We start from the raw sequence: 22,130 nt of genomic DNA, 5'->3' as shown, positions 1-22,130 counted from the left end.
ATTTTAGTGCACCTTAACGGAGGCCGGGGTCAGGCGGGAGAGTATTCTGCCCACCATCAATGAGCGGGCGGGGCGGGCAAGCGCAACCCAACAGCAGCGAGCGGGGCGCGAGCGCACGACAAGGACATAGAGCAGCTTGTGTGCTGCTTAGGCCGGTCACTGCTACTGCTAGTGTGTGCGCTTGGTCTCGGACCTAACATTCGTGGAAATCTTCTAAACGGCATGCTGGGAACGTGCTGCAAAAGGACGCCGGGGGAAAAAAAGTCAAGAGGAGTAGCCTGCAGCTACACTTCTCTGTGAACCTGAAGCGCAAAGCAACAGAGTAGCCAACTTGTTCGGGGCCAAGAGTCCAAGACGACGGTAGAGCTCTGACAACTCACACTGCTAATGTGCGTGTTTCGCTTTTGCACCGCCCTCCCTCGGCCAGTTCTTATTTGCCTTTGTCTAAAAAAAAAAGTTCTTATTTGCTAAAACATGCCCATGCACGCTCGATGTTAACTGATTTTTTTTAGATTGATATCTTAGCCCATTTCTAACCGATCCCTTAAAAGCTAAGAGATATTTGGTGGAGTAAAGTTAGCGGAGATTTTATTTTTTACTCCACTAACGATGACCGCACCTAACCGATTCTCTATACTTAATGGAAATAAAACAAAATTATGTAGATTTTATGGCCTAGTCGTGTGAACTTCAAACACTACACAATATATATTTTTAATTATTCAAATTAAAACATGCATAGCATACCATCATAGTAACATATACTCCCTCCGTTCCTAAATACTTGTCTTTTTAGGCATTTCAATAAGTGACTATATACGGAGCAAAATGAATGAATCTACACTCTAAAATATGTCTACATACATCCATATGTAGTAGTCATTTGAAATGTCTAGAAAGACAAATATTTAGGAACGGAGGGAGTAGTTTTACTATCGTGTTTTTCAAATTAAAATATGCAAAGTTCACCCAAAAGACATCACTTCAAACACAAAGTTTGTTCCAAAATCACTGCAAACATGTACCTCTTTCGGAGTTGTCGAGTAGTACTTGTCACCGGCAGGTGAAGCCACCTGGGATGCGCTACCGGTGGATGCTACGCACGACGTCTTATTCGGAAATGTCAAGTCATGCCTGCTACCGGCAGAGTGATGCACAGTGGCTCTGGCGGAGTGTCATGTTTAGTCTGTTGTTGTTGGATCGAAGGTGGTGCGACAGTAGCGGGAGGCAGGCGGTATGGGACGTCTTTGACTTCTGTTGTCTTCTTCAGAGGTATCTGGCTACCAAGGCGTCGATAGACGGATAAGGGCGGATGGTACAGACGGCTTCAACTACGAGTTTATGCACTCAAGTGGAAACACAATATCTCTGGTCGGGCTATGTCGACGCATGCCTGCGTCGTGTACTTACTGAAGGTGGTGGATTGAAGCTTAGCTTTGGGGATGAGAATTCAGAGTTCACCCTTGTGATGGACTCGCCATCATTGGCGCACGTGCAACGATTCCTTCTTGAAGGCGTAGCCTAGGAGTTGGGCATTTTTCATTTCTGATGTGTCTTGTAACATAGGTTTAGTGGCTATCTGGGGGAGCTACTGTCGCGAGGTATACAGCCTCAGGGTTTGTCTTCCGCTTTATTTCTGGGTCGAGATTGTTCGGCTGCTGGATTTTGCATTATTAATAATATATGATCGCATGCATCGTTCTGATACAAAGGCTAGGGTCATCCTTCTTTTTGGAAAAAAAAGGAAATCACCAGAGATATAGCATGTATATATTGTGGACCGATCCAACCATTGGCATGCACCATCGCTCCCTCGGTCCACCACCACTCAAATGAGGTCCTCGGAGAAGAAATCACCACCACCATCCTCTCGGCCACCATCAACACCACCACCCCCTCGGCCATCACCATGACCACCGCCACCCCCTCGGCCATCACCATCACCACCACCACCCCTCGCCCACCACCATCACCACCACCGCCGCCGCCGCCTTAGCCATCACCAACATTCCGAAAAGAGGCTCTCAAGATCTCTCCACGAGTGAGCTCCCAATACTTTCTTGTGGTTTCATCCATTGTGTTTGGATTCATGAACATGGTAGCATGTTCTTCGGCCTTCTTGGCATCACAATCCTCTCCTCCTCAAGTGCAAGCCTACGCTCCTTCGCCTTCAACTTCCTCTCTTCGGCCACTAACTTGGCCTTCCATTTCTCATCCTCCAACACCTTGAGATTTTTCTCTTTTTTGCGTTCGGCCACCAATACCTTATCGGCCTCAAACATGGCTACAAGTTCTTATTTGTAAGCGCCACCGAATGCATTTCTCTTTTTTCTTTCTTTTGCAATCTTGTTACCTTTCGTTCTATTGTTGGCATCCTCACCAACCTCGTCGTCCTCCTCAATGGATATGAGCAACCTTGATCTTTTTGGAATGGTCTCCGAGATTCTTTGGATCCACTTCTCGTTCTTGCATAGCACTTCGTAGCAATGATGCAATGTGAAGGGCTTGCGGTCGAACTTGGTGTTCCTATTTTTTTGGAAAAGAAGGCTTGCCCCCGGCCTCTGCATCTAAGCGATGCATGCAACCATCTTATTAAAAGTCTTGAAAAGAGCACAAGGTCTTAGATTCATTACAGCTCGCAAGCGGAGCAAAAAAGCAAAAAAAATAACTCAATACCACAACCGTTATGTATAATAGGACAAGATCCCTAGACGCCTATCCTATTATGAGACCGCCATCCAAACTGGTTGAATATAGCCCGTGCTATCTCCCACTAGTTGCACCCAGTAACCAAAGGCTCCCTGGAGTCCATAGGAGTAAGGACCATGTACGGATCCATGTTGTAGCTTTGAAAATGACCTGCAAAAAGTTTAAGATGTGTTGTCTGTTAAAAATCATGTCGTTCCTGCAGTTCCATATAGCCCAAACAAGCGTGCATATTCAAATCCGAATATGAGGCGCATTAATATGATCCACTCCAGGTAACCACGTCCCAAATATTGATTCAATGTTAACTGGTGGAATAATGTTAAAGGCTATATGAATCGTTTGCCAAAGTAATTTTGCGAGAGGGCAATATATGAATAGGTGTTGTATTGTTTCATCATGATCACAAAAACAACATCATGCACTGCCTACCAAACGTTGCTTTAGTAAATTATCTTTTGTGAGGATCACTTGCTTGTGGACAAACCACATAAAGATTTTAATATGCAAGGGAACCTTAACTTTCCAGATATGCACCGATCTCGGGATTGGGCCAGAATTAATTAGATCCACATATATTGATTTGACCGTAAACACACCATTTCTAGCTAACTTCCAATTAAATGAATCAGGTAAGTCAGATAATTGAACCTCCATCAACCTCCGTACCAAGTGCATCCAGGAGTTCCAGCGCTCCCCAACTAAAGATTATCTAAACTGGATATTTAAGGGTACCGATTGTAACTCTGTGCCCACGTAAGCCTCCTTACGTTGTACAACATTATATAGGGTGGGATACTGCATGGCTAGAGGCGTATCCCCTAACCACGTATCCTCCCAAAATCTTGTTGCCATTCCATTACCAACGAAGAATTTGACCCTGTGGAAGAACAAATCTTTCGATCTCATAAGCCCTTTCCATAAAGGCGAATCATTAAGTCTCACGATCACTTGGGCAAGAGTTTTAGATTGCAAGTATTTGTTGCGTAATATCTGTGCCCAGATACCCTTCGTCTCCACTGATAATCTATACAGCCATTTACTCATGAGGCATTTATTTTTAATTATCGGGTTCTCAATACCGAGACCTCCCTGGTCCTTAGGCCGGCAGATGATATTCCATCTGGCCAAGCGATACTTCTTTTTAGCCTCATCAGACTGCCAAAAAAACCGAGACCAAAAAAATTCTAATCTCTTTCGTACCCCTTTGGGTACTTCAAAGAAAGATAGCTGGAACATTGGCATACTAGTTAATATTGAATTGATAAGCACTAACCAACCTCCATACGACATTAACTTGCCCTTCCAGCAACTAATTAAGCTTTTTCTCAATTCGATCCTTGATGCATTTCCATTCTTTATTCGAAAGTTTGCGATGATGAATCGGTATGCCCAAATAACTGAATGGCATAGAACCTAATTCACATCGAAACAATTGTCTATATGCGTCTTGTTCCTCTTTAGCCCTACCAAAGCAGAACAATTCGCTCTTGCAAAAATTATTTTTTAGTCCCGACAATTGTTCAAAAAGACATAACACTAGGTTCATATTCCGGGCCTTTGCAATGTCGTGCTCCATGAAAAGGATAGTGTCGTTGGCATACTGTCGGATGGATACTCCCCCATCAACTAGACGCGGGACAAGTCCACCAACTTGGTCGTTCTCCTTCGCCCTACTGATCAGAACGGTTAGCATATCAACCACTATATTGAACAGGAGAGGAGACATCGAATTCCCTTGTCTCAAGCCCTTATGGGTCTAAAAATAATGTCTGGTATCATTGTTAACCTTTATTCTGACACTACCTTATTGGACAAGAGAACCCACTTGGTTCCACCATGTCTCATTAAAACCCTTCATATGCATTGCCTGCTGAAGGAAAGGTCATTTAACTTTATCATAAGCCTTCTTGAAATCCACTTTGAATATAACCCCGTCTAGTTTCTTCGAATGGATTTCATGTAGAGTTTCATGGAGGACAACAATGTTGGGAAACGTCGCATGGAAAACAAAAGATTTTCTACGCACACGCAATGATCTATCCATGGAGATGCATAGCAACGAGGGGAAGAGTGTGTCTACTGATACGTCTCCAACGTATCTATACTTTTGATTGCTCCATGCTACTTTATCTACTGTTTTAGGCAATATTGGGCTTTATTATACACTTTTATATTATTTTTTGGGACTAACCTATTAACCGGAGGCCCAGCCCAGATTTGCTATTTTATGCCTATTTTAGTGTTTCGAGGAACGGGAATATCAGACAGAGTCAAAACGGAACGAAATCAACTAGAGAAATTAATTTTGGAAGGAAACCAACCTGATGGGCTTGGAGTGCACGCCAGGGGAGTCCCGGGCTGCCCACGAGGGTGGGGGCTGTTGGGGAACGTAGCAGAAATTCAAAAAATTTCCTACGTAACACCAAGATCTATCTATGGAGAGACCAGCAACGAGTAGAAAGGAGAGTGCATCTACATACCCTTGTAGATCGCTAAGCGGAAGCGTTCAAGTGAACAGGGTTGATGGAGTCGTACTCGTCGTGATTCAAATCACCGATGATCAAGTGCCGAACGGACGGCACCTCCGCGTTCAACACACGTACAGCCCGGTGACGTCTCCCACGCCTTGATCCAGCAAGGAGAGAGGGAGAGGTTGAGGAAGACTCCATCCAACAGCAGCACAACGGCGTGGTGGTGGTGGAGGAGTGTGGCAATCCTGCAGGGCTTCGCCAAGCACCTACGAGAGAGGAGAGTAACTTGGGAGAGAGGGAGGGGCTGCACCAAAGGCATAAGGTGTGTTTGGGAGGCCCTCCTACCCCACTATATATAGGGATCCCAAGGGGGGGTTGCGCCAGCCCCTAGGAGATCCAATCTCCAAGGGGGCGGCGGCCAGGGGAGGAGTCCCCCCCCCCAAGGCACATAGGAGGTGCCTTCCCCTGCTGGGACTCTTCCTTTAGGGTTTCCCCAGGCGCATGGGCCTCTTGGGGCTGGTGCCCTTGGCCCATGTAGGCCAAGGCGCACCCCCTACAGCCCATGTGGCCCCCCGGGGCAGGTGGCCCCACCCGGTGGGCCCCCGGGACCCTTCCGGTGGTCCCGGTACAATACCGATGACCCCGAAACTTGTCCCGATGGCCGAAACAGGACTTCCTATATATAAATCTTTACCTCCGGACCATTCCGGAACTCCTCGTGATGTCCGGGATCTCATCCGGGACTCCGAACAACATTCGGTTACCACATACAAGCTTCCTTTATAACCCTAGCGTCATCGAACCTTAAGTGTGTAGACCCTACGGGTTCGGGAGACATGCAGACATGACCGAGACGTTCTCCGGTCAATAACCAACAGCGGGATCTGGATACCCATGTTGGCTCCCACATGTTCCATGATGATCTCATCGGATGAACCACGATGTCAAGGACTCAATCGATCCCGTATACAATTCCCTTTGTCTAGCGGTATTTTACTTGCCCGAGATTCGATCGTCGGTATACCGATACCTTGTTCAATCTCGTTACCGGCAAGTCACTTTACTCGTTCCGTAACACATCATCCCGTGATCAACTCCTTGGTCACATTGCGCATATGATGATGTCCTACTGAGTGGGCCCAGAGATACCTCTCCGTTTACACGGAGTGACAAATCCCAGTCTCGATCCGCATAAAACAATAGATACTTTCGGAGATACCTGTAGTGCACCTTTATAGTCACCCAGTTACGTTGTGACGTTTGATACACCCAAGGCACTCCTACGGTATCCAGGAGTTACACGATCTCATGGTCAAAGGAAGAGATACTTGACATTGGCAAAGCTCTAGCAAACGAACTACACGATCTTTGTGCTAAGCTTAGGATTGGGTCTTGTCCATCACATCATTCTCCTAATGATGTGATCCCGTTATCAACGACATCCAATGTCCATAGCCAGGAAACCATGACTATCTGTTGATCACAACGAGCTAGTCAACTAGAGGCTCACTAGGGACATATTGGGGTCTATGTATTCACACGTGTATTACGATTTCCGGATAATACAGTTATAGCATGAATAAAAGACAATTATCATGAACAAGGAAATATAATAATAATACTTTTATTATTGCCTCTAGGGCATATTTCCAACAGTCTCCCACTTGCACTAGAGTCAATAATCCAGTTCACATCGCCATGTGATTAACACTCACACGTCACATCGCCATGTGACTAATACCCAAGAGTTTACTAGAGTCAGTAGTCTAGTTCACATCACTATGTGATTAACACTCAATGAGTTTTATGTTTGATCATGTTGCTTGTGAGAGAGGTTTTAGTCAACGGGTCTGAACCTTTCAGATCCGTGTGTGCTTTACAAATCTCTATGTCATCTCCTAGATGCAGCTACCACGCTCTATTTGGAGCTATTCCAAATAACTGTTCTACTTGGAGCTATTCAAAATTGTTGCTCCATTATATGTATCCGGTCTCTCTACTCAGAGCTATCCAGATAGGTGTCAAGCTTGCATCGTCATAACCCTTTACGACAAACTCTTTTACCACCTCCATAATTGAGAAAAATTCCTTAGTCCACTAGTTACTAAGGATAACTTTGACCGCTGTCCTGTGAGCCATTCTTGGATCACTCTTGTACCCCTTGACTGACTCATGGCAAGGCACACTTCAGGTGCGGTACACAGCATAGCATACTGAAGAGCCTACGTCTTAAGCATAGGGGACGACCTTCGTCCTTTCTCTCTATTCTGCCGTGGTCGAGCTTTAAGTCTTAACTTCGTACCTTACAACTCAGGCAAGAACTCCTTCTTTGACTGGTCCATCTTAAACACCTTCAAGATCATGTCAAGGTATGTGCTCATTTGAAAGTACCATTAAGCGTTTTGATCTATCCTTATAGATCTTGATGCTCAATGCTCAAGTAGCTTAATCCAGGTTTTCTATTGAAAAACACATTTCAAATAACCCTATATGCTTTCCAGAAATTCTACATCATTTCTGATCATCAATATGTCAACAACATATACTCATCAGAAATTCTATAGTGCTCCCACTCACTTCTTTGGAAATACAAGTTTCTCATAAACTTTGTATAAATCCAAAATCTTTGATCATCTCATCAAAGCGTACATTCCAACTCCGAGATGCTTACTCCAGTCCTTAGAAGGATCGCTGGAGCTAGCATACCTTTTAGCATCCTTAGGATCGACAAAACTTTTCTGATTGTATTGCATACAACCTTTCCTTACAAAAACTAGTAAGGAAACTTGTCTTGACATCCATCTGCCAGATTTCATAAATGCAGCTAATGCTAACATGATTCCGACGGACTTTAAGCATCGCTACGAGTGAGAAAATCTCATCGTAGTCAACTCCTTGAACTTGTCGGAAAACACTTCGCCACAAGTCGAGCTTCATAGATGGTGACATTACCATCCACGTCCGTCTTCTTCTTAAAAGATCCATTTATCTCAATGGATTGCCGATCATCGGGCAAGTCCATCAAAGTCCATGCTTTGTTCTGATATATGGATACTATCTCGGATTTCATGGCTTCTAACCATTTGTCGGAATTCGGGCCCACCATCGCTTCTCCATAGCTCGTAGGTTCATTGTTGTCTAGCAACATGACCTTCAAGACAGGATTACGTACCACTCTGAAGTAGTACGCATCCTTGTCATCCTACGAGGTTTGGGAGTGACTCGATCCGAAGTTTCATGATCAATATCATAAGCTTCCACTTCAATTGGTGTAGGTGCCACAGGAACAACTCCCTGTGCCCTGCCACACACTAGTTGAAGAGACGGTTCAATAACCTCATCAAGTCTCCACCATCCTCCCACTCAACTCTTTCGAGAGAAACCTTTCCTCGAGAAAGGACCCGATTCAAGAAACAATCCATATTGCTTTCGGATCTGAATTAGGAGGTATACCCAACTGTTTTGGGTGTCCTATGAAGATGCATTTTATCCGCTTTGGGTTCGAGCTTAATCCTGAAACTTTTTCACATAAGCGTCGCAGCCCCAAACCTTTAAGAAACGACAACTTAGGTTTCTCTAAACCATAATTCATACGGTGTCATCTCAACGGAATTACGTGGTGCCCTATTTAAAGTGAATGTGGTTGTCTCTAATGCCTAACCCATGAACAATAGTGGTAATTCGATAAGAGACATCATGGTACGCACCATATCCAATAGGGTGCAACTATGATGTTCGGACACACCATCACACTATGGTGTTCCAGGCGGTATTAATTATGAAACAATTTCCACAATGTCTTAATTGTGTGCCAAAACTCGTAACTCAGATATTCATCTCTATGATCGTATCATAGACATTTTATCCTCTTGTCACAATGATCTTCTACTTCACTCTGAAATTACTTGAACCATTCAATAATTCAGACTTGTGTTTCATCAAGTAAATATTCTCAACATCTACTCGAATCATCTGTGAAGTAAGAACATAACGATATTCACTGCATGCCTCAGCACTCATTGGACTGCACACATCAAAATGTGTTACTTCCCACAAGTTGCTATCTTGTTCCATCTTACTGAAAACGAGGCTTTTCAGTCATCTTGCCCATGTGGTATGATTTGCATATCTCAAGTGATTCAAAATCAAGTGAGTCCAAACGATCCATTTGCATGGAGTTTCTTCATGCATATACACCAATAGACATGGTTCGCATGTCTCAAACTTTTCAAAACGAGTGAGTCCAAAGATCCATCAACATGGAGCTTCTTCATGCGTTTTATACCATTATGACTTACATGGCAGTGCCACAAGTAAGTGGTACTATCATTACTATCTTATATCTTTTGGCATGAAAATGTGTATCACTACGATCGAGATTCAATAAACCATTCAGGTTTAATGCTAATCTTGATGGTAGAGGGAGCGTGCGATGTTTGATCACATCAAACTTGGAAACACTTCCAACATATATCGTCAGCTCACCTTTAGCTAGTCTCCGTTTATTCCGTAGCTCTTTATTTCGAGTTACTAACACTTAGCAACCGAACCGGTATCTAATACCCTGGTGCTACTAGGAGTACTAGTAAAGTACACATTAACATAATGTATATCCAATATACTTCTATCGACCTTGCCAGCCTTCTCATCTACCAAGCATCTAGGGTAATTCTGCTCTAGTGACTGTTCCCCTTATTACAGAAGCACTTAGTCTCGGGTTTGGGTTCAACCTCGGGTTTCTTCACTGGAGCAGCAGCTGATTTGCCGTTTCATGAAGTATCCCTTCTTGCCCTTGCCCATCTTGAAACTAGTGGTTTCACCAACCATCAACAATTGATGCTCCTTCTTGATTTCTACTTTCGCGGTGTCAAACATCGTGAATACCTCAAGGATCATCTTATTTATCCCTGATATGTTATAGTTCATCACGAAGCTCTAGCAGCTCGGTGGCAATGACTTTTGGGGAAACATCACTATCTCATCTGGAAGATTAACTCCCACTTGATTCAAGTGATTGTTGCACTCAGACAATCTGAGCACAAGCTCAACGATTGAGCTTTTCTCCCTTAGTTTGCAGGCTAAGAAAATCATCGGAGGTCTTATACCTCTTGACGTGGGCACGAGCCTGAAATCCCAATTTCAGCCCTCGAAACATCTCATATGTTCCGCGACGTTTCGAAAACGTCTTTGGTGCCTCTATTTAAACCATTTAATTGAATTATCACGTAGTTATCAAAACGTGTATGTCCGATGTTCGCAACATCGACAAACGACGTTGGGGTTCAGCACACTGAGCGGTGCATTAAGGACATAAGCTTTCTACTGATCGCATAATCGCTACTTTCAACTTTCAACTATATTTTCTCTAGGAACATATCTAAAACAGTAGAACTAAAGCGCGAGCTACGACATAATTTGCAAAAGGTCTTTTGACTATGTTCAAGATAATTAAGTTCATCTCATGAACTCCCACTCAGATAGACATCCCTCTGGTCATCTAAGTGATCACATGATCCGAGTCAACTAGGCCGTGTCCGATCATCACGTGAGACGGACTAGTTATCATCGGTGAACATCTTCATGTTGATCGTATCTACTATACGACTCATGCTCGACCTTTCGGTCTCCGTGTTTCGAGGCCATGTCTGCACATGCTAGGCTCGTCAAGTTAACCCTAAGTGTTTTCGCTGTGTAAAACTGTCTTACACCCGTTGTATGTGAACGTAAGAATCCATCACACCCGATCATCACGTGGTGCTTAGAAGCGACGAACTGTAGCAACGGTGCACAGTTAGGGGAGAACACTTCTTGAAATTTTGTAAGGGATCATCTTATTTACTACCGTCGTCCTAAGTAAACAAGATGCATAAACATAATAAACATCACATGCAATTATATAGTTGTGACATGATATGGCCAATATCATATAGCTCCATTGATCTCCATCTTCGGGGCTCCATGATCATCTTGTCACCGGCATGACACCATGATCTCCATCATCATGATCTCCATCATCGTGTCTTCATGAAGTTGTCACGCCAACGACTACTTCTACTTCTATGACTAACGCGTTTAGCAATAAAGTAAAGTAGTTACATGGCGTTCTTCAATGACACGCAGGTCATACAAAAAATAAAGACAACTCCTATGGCTCCTGCCGGTTGTCATACTCATCGACATGCAAGTCGTGAATCCTATTACAAGAACATGATCAATATCATACATCACATATCATTCATCACATTCTTCTTGGCCATATCACATCACATAGCATACCCTGCAAAAACAAGTTAGACGTCCTCTAATTGTTGTTACATGTTTTACGTGGCTGCTATGGGTTTCTAGCAAGAACGTTTCTTACCTACGCAAGACCACAACGTGATATGCCAATTGCTATTTACCCTTCATAAGGACCCTTTTCATCGAATCCGTTCCGACTAAAGTGGGAGAGACTGGCACCCGCTAGCCACCTTATGCACCAAGTGCATGTCAATCGGTGGAACCTGTCTCACGTAAGAGTACGTGTAAGGTCGGTCCGGGCCGCTTCATCCCACAATACCGTCGAAACAAGATTGGACTAGTAACGGTAAGCATATTGAACAACATCAACGCCCACAACTACTTTGTGTTCTACTCGTGCAAAGAATCTACGCAATAGACCTAGCTCTGATGCCACTGTTGGGGAACGTAGCAGAAATTCAAAAAAAATCCTACGTAACACCAAGATCTATCTATGGAGAGACCAGCAACGAGTAGAAAGGAGAGTGCATCTACATACCCTTGTAGATCGCTAAGCGGAAGCGTTCAAGTGAACGGGGTTGATGGAGTCGTACTCGTCGTGATTCAAATCACCGATGATCAAGTGCCGAACGGACGGCACCTCCGCGTTCAACACACGTACAGCCCGGTGACGTCTCCCACGCCTTGATCCAGCAAGGAGAGAGGGAGAGGTTGAGGAAGACTCCATCCAACAGCAGCACAACGGCGTGGTGGTGGTGGAGGAGCGTGGCAATCCTGCAGGGCTTCGCCAAGCACCTACGAGAGAGGAGAGTAACTTGGGAGAGAGGGAGGGGCTGCACCAAAGGCATAAGGTGTGTTTGGGAGGCCCTCCTACCCCACTATATATAGGGATCCCAAGGGGGGGTTGCGCCAGCCCCTAGGAGATCCAATCTCCAAGGGGGCGGCGGCCAGGGGAGGAGTCCTCCCCCCCCCCCCCAAGGCACATAGGAGGTGCCTTCCCCTGCTGGGACTCTTCCTTTAGGGTTTCCCCAGGCGCATGGGCCTCTTGGGGCTGGTGCCCTTGGCCCATGTAGGCCAAGGCGCACCCCCTACAGCCCATGTGGCCCCCCGGGGCAGGTGGCCCCACCCGGTGGGCCCCCGGGACCCTTCCGGTGGTCCCGGTACAATACCGATGACCCCGAAACTTGTCCCGATGGCCGAAACAGGACTTCCTATATATAAATCTTTACCTCCGGACCATTCCGGAACTCCTCGTGACGTCTGGGATCTCATCCGGGACTCCGAACAACATTCGGTTACCACATACAAGCTTCCTTTATAACCCTAGCGTCATCGAACCTTAAGTGTGTAGACCCTACGGGTTCGGGAGACATGCAGACATGACCGAGACGTTCTCCGGTCAATAACCAACAGCGGGATCTGGATACCCATGTTGGCTCCCACATGTTCCACGATGATCTCATCGGATGAACCACGATGTCAAGGACTCAATCGATCCCGTATACAATTCCCTTTGTCTAGCGGTATTTTACTTGCCCGAGATTCGATCGTCGGTATACCGATACCTTGTTCAATCTCGTTACCGGCAAGTCACTTTACTCGTTCCGTAACACATCATCCCGTGATCAACTCCTTGGTCACATTGCGCATATGATGATGTCCTACCGAGTGGGCCCAGAGATACCTCTCCGTTTACACGGAGTGACAAATCCCAGTCTCGATCCGCATAAAACAATAGATACTTTCGGAGATACCTGTAGTGCACCTTTATAGTCACCCAGTTACGTTGTGACGTTTGATACACCCAAGGCACTCCTACGGTATCCAGGAGTTACACGATCTCGTGGTCAAAGGAAGAGATACTTGACATTGGCAAAGCTCTAGCAAACGAACTACACGATCTTTGTGCTAAGCTTAGGATTGGGTCTTGTCCATCACATCATTCTCCTAATGATGTGATCCCGTTATCAACGACATCCAATGTCCATAGCCAGGAAACCATGACTATCTGTTGATCACAACGAGCTAGTCAACTAGAGGCTCACTAGGGACATATTGTGGTCTATGTATTCACACGTGTATTACGATTTCCGGATAATACAGTTATAGCATGAATAAAAGACAATTATCATGAACAAGGAAATATAATAATAATACTTTTATTATTGCCACTAGGGCATATTTCCAACAGGGGCGGCCCCCTTGGGCGCGCCCCCTACCTCGTGAGCAACCCGGAGGTCCGCCGACGTACCCCCTACACCCATATATACCTACGTACCCTAAAACTTCCAGAACAGAAGATAGATCGGGAGTTCCGCCGCCGCAAGCCTCTGTAGCCACCAAAAACGAATCAGGACCCTGTTCCGGCACCCTGCCGGAGGGGGATCCCATCACCGGAGGCCATCTTCATCATCCTGGCGCCATCCATGATGAGGAGGGAGTAGTTCACCCTCGGGGCTGAGGGTATGTACCAGTAGCTATGTGTTTGATCTCTCTCTCTCTCTCGTGTTCTCTCTCGTGTTCCCCTCTATGGCACGATCTTGATGTATCCCGAGCTTTGCTATTGTAGTTGGATCTTATGATGTTTCTCCCCCTCTACTCTCTTGTGATGAATTGAGTTTCCCCTTCTGAAGTTATCTTATTGGATTGAGTCTTTTATGAACACTTGATGTATGTCTTGCGTGGGATAACCGTGTTGACAATGGGTTATTCTATTGATCCACTTGATGTATGTTTTGGTGATCAACTTGCGGGTTTCGTGACACTTGGGAACCTATGCATAGGGGTTGGCACACGTTCTTGACTCTCCGGTAGTAGCTTTGGGGTACTCTTTGAAGTACTTTTATGTTGGTTGGATGAATATGAGATTGTGTGATGCATATCGTATAATCATGCCCACGGATACTTGAGGTGACAATGGAGTATCTAGGTGACATTAGGGTTTTAGTTGATTTGTGTCTTAAGGTGTTATTCTAGTACGAACTCTTTTATAGATTGATCTGAAAGAATAGCTTTGTGGTGGTTTCGTACCCGACCATAATCTCTACATTTGTTCTCCGCTATTAGTGGCTTTGGAGTGACTCTTTGTTGCATGTTGAGGGCTTGTCATATGTTCTATCTATGTTATTATTGTTGAGAGAACTTGCACTAGTGAAAGTATGAACCCTAGGCCTTGTTTCCTATCATTGCAATACCGTTTACGCTCACTTTTATCGCTCGTTACCTTGTTGTTTTTATAATTTCAGATTACAAAAACCTATATCTACTATCTATTTTGCACTTGTATCACCATCTCTTCGCCGAACTAGTGCACCTATACAATTTACCATTGTATTGGGTGTGTTGGGGACACAAGAGACTTTTTGTTATTTGGTTGCAGGGTTGTTGGAGAGAGACCATCTTCATCCTATGCCTCCTACGGATTGATAAACCTTAGGTCATCCACTTGAGGGAAATTTGCTACTGTCCTACAAACCTGTGCACTTGCAGGCCCAACAACGTCTACAAGAAGAAGGTTGTGTAGTATACATCAAACTCTTTTCTGTGAAACTTTCTTTTGAGTGAATTGAATACTAAGATAAGTTTGATGCTTGATAATTGTTTTGAGATATGGAGGTGATAATATCAAAGTCGTGCTAGTTGGGTGATTATGAATTTGAGAAATGCTTGTGTTGAAGTTAGCAAGTCCCGTAGCATGCACGTATGGTTAAAGTTGTGTAACAAATTTGAAACATGAAGTGTACCTGGCTTGTGCATCCTTATGAGTGGCGGTCGGGGACGAGCGATGGTCTTTTCCTACCAATCTATCCCCCTAGGAGCATGTGCGTAGTACTTGATTTTTGATGACTTCTAAATTTTTGCAATAAGTATATGAGTTCTTTTGACTAATGTTGAGTCCATGGATTATACGCACTCTCACATTTCCGCCATTGCTAGCCTCTTCGGTACCGTGCATTGCCCTTTCTCACCTTGAGAGTTGGTGCAAACTTCGCCGGTGCATCCAGACCCCGTGATACGATACACTCTATCACACATAAAGCTCCTTATATCTTCCTCAAAACAGCCACCATACCTATCTATCATGGCATTTCCATAGCCATTCCGAGATATATTGCCATGCAACTTCCATCATCATCATCATGACATACATTACTTTTGTCATATTGCCATTGCATGATCTTGTAGTTGACATCGTATTTGTGGCAAAGCCACCATGCATTATTTTTCATACATGTCACTCTTGATTCATTGCACCATCCCGGTACACCACCGGAGGCATTCATATAGAGTCATATCTTGTTCTAAGTTTCGAGTTGTAATCCTTATGTTGTAATCAATAGAAGTGTAATGATCATCATTATTAGAGCATTGTCCAAATAAATAAAAAAAGAGAAAGGCCAAAAAGAAAAAAACAGGCCCAAAAAAAGAAAAGAAAAAAAAGAAAAAAAAAAGAGAAAAGGGCAATGCTACTATCTCTTTTTCCACACTTGTGCTTCAAAGTAGCACCTTGTTCTTCATGTAGTGAGTCTCATATATTGTTCTTCAAAGTAGCACCTTGTTCCTCATGTAGTGAGTCTCATAAATTTCTTTTTTTACTAGTGGGAATTTTTCATTATAGAACTTGGCTTGTATATTCCTACGATGGGCTTCCTCAAATGCCCTAGGTCTTCGTGAGCAAGCAAGTTGGATGCACACCCACTAGTTTTCTTTTGTTGAGCATTCATAGCTCTAGTGCATCTGTTGCATGGCAATCCCTACTCCTCATGTTGACATCAATTGATGGGCATCTCCATAGCCCGTTGATTAGCCTCGTCAACGTGAGACTTTCTCCTTTTTTGTCTTCTCCACACAATCCCCATCATCATATTCTATTCCACCCATAGTGTTATATCCATGGCTCACGCTCATGTATTGCGTGAAGGTTGAAAAAGTTTGAGATTATTTAAGTATGAAACAATTGCTTGGCTTGTCATCGGGGGTATAGAAGTTGGGAACATCTTTGTCTGATGAAAATGAAGCATAGCCTAACTATATGATTTTGTAGGGATGAACTTTCTTTTGCCATGTTATTTTGAGAAGACATAATTGCTTTGATTAGTATGCTTGAAGTATTATTATTTTTGTGTCAATATGAAATTTTGTCTTGAATCTTTCGGATCTGAATATTCATATCACAATTAAGAAGACTTACATTGAAATTATGGCAAAGTATCACTCCGCATCAAAAATTCTTTTTTATCATCTACCTACTTGAGGACGAGCAGGAATTAAGCTTGGGGATGCTTGATACGTCTCCAACGTATCTATAACTTTTGATTGCTCCATGCTACTTTATCTACTGTTTTAGGCAATATTGGGCTTTATTATCCACTTTTATATTATTTTTTGGGACTAACCTATTAACCGGAGGCCCAACCCAGATTTGCTGTTTTATGCCTATTTTTAGTGTTTCGAGGAAAAGGAATATCAGACGGAGTCAAAACGGAACGAAATCAACTGGAGAAGTTAATTTTGGAAGGAAACCAACCTGATGGGCTTGGAGTGCACGCCAGGGGAGTCCCCGGCTGCCCACGAGGGTGGGGGGCGCCCCCCTAGGTGCGCCCCCCTACCTCGTGAGCAACCCGGAGGTCCACCGACGTAACCCCTGCACCCATATATACCTACGTACCCTAAAACTTCCAGAACAGAAGATAGATCGGGAGTTCCGCCGCCGCAAGCCTCTGTAGCCACCAAAGACCAATCGGGACCCTGTTTCGGCACCCTGCCGGAGGGGGATCCCATCACCGGAGGCCATCTTCATCATCCCGGTGCCATCCATGACGAGGAGGGAGTAGTTCACCCTCGAGGCTGAGGGTATGTACCAGTAGCTATGTGTTTGATCTCTCTCTCTCATGTTCTCTCTCGTGTTCCCTCTATGGCACGATCTTGATGTATCCCGAGCTTTGCTATTGTAGTTGGATCTTATGATGTTTCTCCCCCTCTACTCTCTTGTGATGAATTGAGTTTCCCCTTTTGAAGTTATCTTATCGGATTGAGTCTTTTATGAACACTTGATGTATGTCTTGCGTGGGATAACCGTGGTGACAATGGGTTATTCCATTGATCCACTTGATGTATGTTTTGGTGATCAACTTGCGGGTTTCGTGACACTTGGGAACCTATGCATAGGGGTTGGCACACGTTCTTGACTCTCCGGTAGTAGCTTTGGGGTACTCTTTGAAGTACTTTTATGTTGGTTGGATGAATTTGAGATTGTGTGATGCATATCGTATAATCATGCCCACGGATACTTGAGGTGACAATGGAGTATCTAGGTGACATTAGGGTTTTGGTTGATTTGTGTCTTAAGGTGTTATTCTAGTACGAACTCTTTTATAGATCGATTCGAAAGAATAGCTTTGTGGTGGTTTCGTACCCGGCCATAATCTCTACGTTTGTTCTCCGCTATTAGTGGCTTTGGAGTGACTCTTTGTTGCATGTTGAGGGCTTGTCATATGTTCTATCTATGTTATTATTGTTGAGAGAACTTGCACTAGTGAAAGTATGAACCCTAGGCCTTGTTTCCTATCATTGCAATACCGTTTACGCTCACTTTTATCGCTCGTTACCTTGTTGTTTTTATAATTTCAGATTACAAAAACCTATATCTACTATCTATTTTGCACTTGTATCACCATCTCTTTGCCGAACTAGTGCACCTATACAATTTACCATTGTATTGGGTGTGCTGGGGACACAAGAGACTTTTTGTTATTTGGTTGCAGGGTTGTTTGAGAGAGACCATCTTCATCCTACGCCTCCTACGGATTGATAAACCTTAGGTCATCCACTTGAGGGAAATTTGCTACTGTCCTACAAACCTGTGCACTTGCAGGCCCAACAATGTCTACAAGAAGAAGGTTGTGTAGTAGACATCATCTACGTACCCTAATAGACCGTAAGCGGAAGCGTTTATTCAACGCGGTTGATGTAGTCGTACACCTTCGTGGTCCGTCCGATCAAGTACCAAACACACGACACCTCCATGTTCTGCACACGTTCAGCTCGGTGTCGTCCTCGCCATCTTGATCCAGCAAGCGGGGTGAGGTAGTAGATGAGTTCCGTCAGCATAATGGCATGGTGATGGTGGTGGTGAAGCAACCCCGCAGGGCTTCGCCTAAGCACTGCGATGATCTAGAGCGGAGGAGTAAACTAGAGGCGGAGGGGTGCCGACACACGGCATGGAATAAGTTGGGTCTTGTGTGGCACCCCTCCCCACATATATATAGGTGTGCGAGGGGAGGAGGCAGCCCCTGGGGCACCACAATAGGGTCGGCGGCCACCCTAGGGTTTTCCTACTGGTGCGCCCCCCTCCATATAATGCACTTGGGAGAAAGAAAGGGGGAGGCGCCCCCACCCCTTCCTTTCTCCCTTCCGGAGATATGGTAGGAGGAGGTAGCGCCTCCCCCTTCCATCTAATTGGGTGCGGCTGCACTAAGGCCCAATACTTGGCCCACTAAGGCCCAATACTCTCTCGGTGCCTTCGGAACCCCTTCCGGCATTCCGATAACTTTCCGGTGCATTCCAAAACTATTTCGGAGACCAAATAGCATCGTCCTATATATCAATATTTACCTCCAGACCATTCGGAGCTGCTCGTCATGTCCGTGATCACATCCAGGACTCCGAACAAAATTCGGTCACCAAACCACATAACTCATTGCTGCGGGAATTTATATGAAACAAAAATTCCATCAAATTAATCAACCTGGCTAGTAAAGATGTTCCTCATGTAGCAAGATAATTTTTTCCTCTACACAAAATCTGGACATGTGTCAGTTTTCTTTCACAGAGCAACTGGCGTTTGAGCTGCATGTATGCGTCAATTTTAGTTTTGGATTAAAGCACACCTTTGGCGTGAGTTACTGCTTGCATGTTTGCAGCATGCATGCATCCGTTACTACAATGCTTAGTGGAGCTGCTCTCAACGTGTAGATCCAATGGTTATTGTAAACCGATCTAGTATATCCAAGGGCTGAATTAATTTGAATGATGTGCCTCAAGGAGAAAGGAGAGAATTACTAGTAGTGGGGGCTAGCTATTTAGATATAGTAGATACCAAATCGACATCGAACGTTAAGCGTGCGGACCCTACGGGTTCGAGAACTATGTAGACATGACTGAGACACCTCTCTGATCAATAACCAGTAGCGGAACCTGGATGCCCATATTGGCTCCTACATATTCTATGAAGATCTTTACCGGTCGAACCGTAATGACAACATACGTAATTCCCTTTGTCCATCGGTATGTTGCTTGCTCGAGATTCGATCATTGGTATCTCTGTACCTAGTTCAATATCGTTACCGGCAAGTCTCTTTACTCTTTCCGTAATACATCACCTCGTAACTAACTCCTTAGTCATTTGCTTGCAAGCTTATGATGTGTATTACCGAGAGGGCCCAGAGATACCTCTTCGATACTCGGAGTGACAAATCCTAATCTTGATCTATGCCAACTCAACAAACACCTTCAGATATACTTGTAGAGCATCTTTATCATCACCTAGTTACATTGTGACGTTTGATAGCACACAAGGTATTCCTGCGGTATCCGGGAGTTGCATAATCTCATAGTCAAAGGAATAAGTATTTGACATGAAGAAAGCAATAGCAATAAACTGAACGATCATTATGCTAAGCTAACGGGTGGGTCTTGTCCATCACATCATTCTCCTAATGATGTGATCCATTATCAAATGACAACATATGTCCATTCTTAGGAAACCTTAACCATCTTTGATCAACGAGCTAGTCTAGTAGAGGCTTACTAGGGACATGGTATTTGTTTATGTATTCACACATGTATTTAAGTTTCCGATCAGTATAATTCTAGCATGAATAATAAACCTTTATCATGAATAAGGAAATATAAAATAACAACTTTATTATTGCCTCTAGGGCATATTTCCTTCAAACAACCCCTTCTAGGACATGTCTTCCCGGCATGAAAGCCGTCTGACTCAGTTGCACCATCGAATGGGAGATCCGTGTCAGTCTATTAGTACCCACTTTCGTGAATATTTTGAAACTCGCATTAAGAAGACAAATCAGCCTGAACTGCTCGATGTGAACTGCTTCTTCTTTCTTTGGCAAAAGCGCAATCATACCAAAGTTAAGATGAAGCAGTTCAAGGTGACCATTGAAGAAATCATGAAACATAGGCATAAGATCATCCCTAATAACATGGCAACATTTCCTATAGAATTCCGCAGGGAACCCGTCTGGTCTCGGCGCTTTATTGGGTTTCATTTGAGAGATTGCACAAAAACCTCTTTCTTAGTGAATGGTGCAGATAAAACCTCATTTTCCTCTGCCCGTAGCTGAGGGATGTCTCCCAAAACAGATTCATCCAGAGAGATCTTATTCTCCGCTGGCGGCCCGAAAAGGTACTTGGTGTTTCTATGCTTGAAAAGTTCTTTGATGTAGCGGCCATACTTCGCTATTTGCACATCACTCGGTGGTGCATGATTCACTTGGTTGATGCAATCGGACCATCGGTTGCATTGGTCATGAATGGTGCTCTAACGATTCCCAAGAGAACCTTGCACGTGACTTGATTGCATGTCCACGGAGTTGTTGTAGTGGTCCGTAATTCTCTCCCAAAACATAGTCTTGGGTTGATCCATTCAAATCGTTGCATCCATGGAGATGTTCATCCAAGTATCGGAAAGAACAACATCCTCTTTGTGATTGTAGTTGGCAGTGCGTGACCTTGACAACTGCGTGCTTGCTTCGTTTACCTCCACAACCTCCTCTTCATCGACCACCTCCTCATCAGCCACCACCTCCTCAGCCTCCTCTTCCTCGACCACCTCCTCCTCTTGCTCCATGTCTTGGGCCGTATGTGAATGATACCAAATGGAGTCGTAGTTGAGCTCATCAACTCCCATCATGACCGGGGACTCCAAAGACGTTAAGAACTCAACTGTGTTTATCTCCGCACTATGACAAGGCAACAAAGAAACTACATCACGATCGACTACAAACAATCACCGTGGTCGAGGATTTTTTTTACCTTGTAGGCATTTCATTGAGCACTTGGTGGCTGCGATGCTGGTTGCCAGCTGTGCCCGCCGCCCGCGTCGAAGCAGTGGCCGTGTGGGCGCCGGAGTAGTTGCACGAGGCGTCAGCCTTGGACGAGGCGTCGTTGTGGCCTTCTTCATCTTCTTCTTCGTGGTCGCCTCGACGAGCACCTCAGTCGTCGGCTTTCGAGCTCGTTTGGCTCCGACGGGAGCGACGGGAGGCGGAGGGCCATTGCCGGAGGGGCGGTGGCCACCCGGAGGCCATTGCCGCAGTTGAAGGAGGAGCTTGAACCCAATGAGTTTTTGTCATTTGTCATCCCATACTCTACTTCGGCACGGGCGGCGGTGCGTGGGGTGATTTCCGGCGGTGAAAAGCCGACGGTGGTGGCCGACAGGGCGAGGGAAGGGTCCGCGCTATCCATTCAAGCCGGAGGGACGGTCATCGGTGGCGGCGGCGGCAGGAGTCAAGGCGCTGACAGGGTGGGAGAAGGAGAGGCCGCCACTTTTACTCGGCCGTGGCGGGATGGAGTAAATTTAGGGAGATTGGGAGGGATTTTTGGCGGGGGAGGAAATTTTTTCCTCCACTATTTGGTATATGAGTTCAGTTAGGTAGGCCGTAAGAGAGGATAATCAAGTTTATCTTTCCT

At 44.9% G+C, this 22,130-nt stretch overlaps 1 pseudogene; it reads right to left on the bottom strand.

Moving 5' to 3' along the window:
* Positions 1 to 264: 264 nt before the first annotated feature.
* LOC119360990 lies at positions 265 to 21,905 on the bottom strand (annotated as a pseudogene).
* Positions 21,906 to 22,130: the final 225 nt, after the last annotated feature.

The sequence above is a fragment of the Triticum dicoccoides genome, chromosome 2B, assembly GCF_002162155.2.
Source record: "Triticum dicoccoides isolate Atlit2015 ecotype Zavitan chromosome 2B, WEW_v2.0, whole genome shotgun sequence".
NCBI classification, from domain to species: Eukaryota; Viridiplantae; Streptophyta; class Magnoliopsida; order Poales; family Poaceae; genus Triticum; species Triticum dicoccoides.
Note: the sequence above shows the minus strand (reverse complement) of the source record. Positions and strands in the feature narration are given on the sequence as shown.